Raw genomic sequence first — 3,836 nt, 5'->3', positions numbered from 1 at the left:
ATTGGTGGCTGACTAAATACTTTTTTTCCCCACTGTATATATATATATATATATATACACAGTATATATTAGGGCTGTCAAAATGTACTCGTTAATAACTGCAAATTCAGTTTAATGGCACTAATTTTATTAACGAGCGATTAACGCAGTGCGCATTTTCTGTTTGACCTGTGGCCTAGCCCATATTAGGAGAAATGGAGATACACAGTGTTGCCAACTTAGCAAATTTGTCGCTAGATTTAGTGACTTTTCAGACTCCTTTTTTTTTCTTTTCAGAAAAGCGCCTAGCGACAAATCTTTATTTGCCTAACGACAAATTAGGGTTTGCCCAAACCTTATTTAGTTTCTGAGACTCGCCGGTACTGCCGCACGAGCGTGAGGTCTCTCTTTCCCAGCGCGCACGCACCTCTCTCTGCATCTGCTCTGTTCAGCGAGCAGCGGAGAGGAGCAGCACTTTCCGTTAAAACACATATTATGTTGCTTCTCTAATTTTACATGTAAATATAGCCAAAATCACAGCACCGCTATTGTCTTTATCTTATGCGTAGCCTATTTGATTTTATCAGATGACTGCTCGATTATAAATCAGAATTTTTGTGCAGATTATCATCTTGGAAGGGAGATCTCGCGCATGTCAGCCAGTCACAGCCAGAAATGGCGCTCCTGGACCACCATAGTGGACATCGCACGACCCAGAGACCACGCCGTAACCTTCGTAGCTCGTAGCGCGAGGTCCGCCGTGGTGCGGAGTTCTCTGCAAACTTCCGGGTCGTGACCAACCTCGTGCAAGTCCCTCAGTGCCTTGGCCTGGTGCACTTGCAATCACGCCGTAGCGTGTAAGGCGGAGGCAGCTTCTCCACAGGTCGTATAAGCATCGCTGGCCAGTCGAGTACCTACAGACCCGGGAGGGGAGGCACGGATCTCCCTGCCGGTTGGAGGCGGTATTAGGACACAACTGCATCACAACCGACCGCTCCACCGGGGGGACGCTTGTAACCCCCTAGCTGCCCCACCATCGAAGTTGCGATTAATCACGAGTTAGCTCATGACAACTATGCGATTAATAGTATAATAATTAATAATATAGGCTATATTTTTTCTTCTGACTTAGAGGCTTAATCACAAAGGTCAGCTAAATAATACAATATAACAAGATACATTTCTAAAGTGACTATTTTAAATGTACTTTTACTAACTTTTGGCATTTTTCAGTTCCCAGAGAGATCATTATGTTCAGTTATAGATACTGTACAATGACGAGGTTTCAGCAAATTGCATCACTGGGACGTGACGTCTCCGTTCCCTCCTTCAGGGAACGTGGGTTACCATACGTAACCGAGACGTTCCCTTTCAGTCGGTCACTCTCGACGTCACGTCGGGTGACCGACGAAATTGAGATCCTACCAAAAGGCCACAACTACTGCCCCTTCCAGTGTCCTGTGGAAGCCACCTGTGCCCCTACTTTTTGGCATAGGCCAGGGCTTGCACAAGAGGACCAGCTACTGCTGCTATGGCACTACCCACTGAGTAAGACTGGATAACACTGGGAAACATACCGGTTCTACTTGGACGTTACGGAAGTTCCAACCTTCCCGAAGGACGTTTCGGAAGCAATACACATATGAACATTCCTTAGGTGCATATGGCATGAGGCATTTTTATGAGTGAGGCGAGATAGGAGAGCAAGTTATTTTTCTACAAAGACTTGAGAGCCTGTCATTTTGGGCATTTTAATCAGATTTTAGTGGCTTTTTTTTATCAGGACTGGCTCACATCCAAAAGCAGGGCCAAATTTTATTAAACTTTCTCCAAAAGGCAAATGGTCAAGATATTGATCAGCCCTTTAAAAGACAATCTGTTCCTTGTCACTGAATGCCTCATTACACAGTAAAATGTGGTCTAAATTTGAAGCACAAAATTGACCCTTTTGTAGACAGAATTACTGATAACACATGCCCACACACATGTAATGCCCATATGATAATGTTTTCAGCACTTTTGTAATTTTCTTTATTTGCATTAGCGGCATGAACTGAACTTTACTATGTTCAATAAAATGAATTGTCACTTAAAAGATTCTCCGCCCGGCCCTCCTCCGGGGGAGGGAGTGGTGTGCTTACCATCTCCTGAAGAGCACGTCCCTCCACCTCTGGGTCGCCCGTCTCCGGGCCTCTTGCTCTCTCGCTTGCCACCAGGTTTGGCGGGGGCCTGGACGGGCGGGGCGGCTGCCCTGCGACCGGCTCCACGGCACAGCTTTGCTGGAGGCTTGCGGGAGGCTGCAGGAGCGGGGCGGTGGCAGGGGGGCCGCCCTCGGCGACGGCAGCAGCTGCACGCCGGGGCAGGATGTAACTGATGGCCTCAGTCTGCTTTGGTCAGCGGAGAACTGCTGGGCAAGTTCTCCACGTCTCGCCGAAAAGGCCGGCCTGGGACATGGAGGCGTTCAAGAATCGTGTCTTGTCCATCTCGCGCATGTCAGCCAGTCACAGCCAGAAATGGCGCTCCTGGACCACCATAGTGGATATCGCACGACCCAGAGACCACGCCGTAACCTTCGTAGCTCGTAGCGCGAGGTCCGCCGCGGTGCGGAATTCTCTGCAAACTTCCGGGTCGTGACCAACCTCGTGCAAGTCCCTCAGTGCCTTGGCCTGGTGCACTTGCAATCACGCCGTAGCGTGTAAGGCGGAGGCAGCTTCTCCACAGGTCGTATAAGCATCGCTGGCCAGTCGAGTACCTACAGACCCGGGAGGGGAGGCACGGATCTCCCTGCCGGTTGGAGGCGGTATTAGGACACAACTGCATCGCAACCGACCGCTCCACCGGGGGGGACGCTTGTAACCCCCTAGCTGCCCCACCATCGAAGTTGCGATTAATCACGAGTTAGCTCATGACAACTATGCGATTAATAGTATAATACTTAATAATATAGGCTATATTTTTTCTTCTGACTTAGAGGCTTAATCACAAAGGTCAGCTAAACAATACAATATAACAAGATACATTTCTAAAGTGACTATTTTAAATGTACTTTTACTAACTTTTGGCATTTTTCAGTTACCAGAGAGATCATTATGTTCAGTTATAGATACTGTACAATGACGAGGTTTCAGCAAATTGCATCACTGAAAGTAGAGGAATTACATCAGACTATAACTGGTCACAAATTCAATCAGGAGAATAAATGATTCTGCAGAAGTCATGACTAATTGACATTGAAAATAAAAGAAAATTGAGAAAATCATGAGGCATTTTTATGAGTGAGGCGAGATAGGAGAGCAAGTTATTTTTCTACAAAGACTTGAGAGCCTGTCATTTTGGGCATTTTAATCAGATTTTAGTGGCTTTTTTTTATCAGGACTGGCTCACATCCAAAAGCAGGGCCAAATTTTATCAAACTTTCTCCAAAAGGCAAATGGTCAAGATATTGATCAGCCCTTTAAAAGACAATCTGTTCTGTGTCACTGAATGCCTCATTACACAGTAAAATGTGGTCTAAATTTGAAGCACAAAATTGACCCTTTTGTAGACAGAATTACTGATAACACATGCCCACACACATGTAATGCCCATATGATAATGTTTTCAGCACTTTTGTAATTTTCTTTATTTGCATTAGCGGCATGAACTGAACTTTACTATGTTCAATAAAACCGAATTCTGCACCCTGCCAGATTATGCACCCCCTAGTATTGGTAGGTTTAGGAGTAGGTGTGGGGGAGGGGTTAGGATTAGGGGTGGGGTTGGGATTAGGCAATCAGAATGCAGAATTCGGCACAACACCGGCTCACAACCCACGCAAGGAAGATAATTCCACACACAGCTGCAATTGCAGGTTTTCA

The 3,836-nt window shown here is 46.3% G+C and overlaps 1 protein-coding gene across 1 annotated transcript in view; it reads left to right on the top strand.

The window, feature by feature from the left end:
• LOC107570536 (CUB and sushi domain-containing protein 3-like) overlaps nt 1–3,836 on the top strand; it is a gene marked incomplete at both ends in the record, with an annotated part of 308,112 nt that overhangs the window by 137,756 nt on the left and 166,520 nt on the right.

This window comes from Sinocyclocheilus grahami, unplaced genomic scaffold, assembly GCF_001515645.1.
Source record: "Sinocyclocheilus grahami isolate Dianchi unplaced genomic scaffold, SAMN03320097.WGS_v1.1 scaffold1471.1, whole genome shotgun sequence".
In the NCBI taxonomy this organism is placed as follows: Eukaryota; Metazoa; Chordata; class Actinopteri; order Cypriniformes; family Cyprinidae; genus Sinocyclocheilus; species Sinocyclocheilus grahami.
Note: the sequence above shows the minus strand (reverse complement) of the source record. Positions and strands in the feature narration are given on the sequence as shown.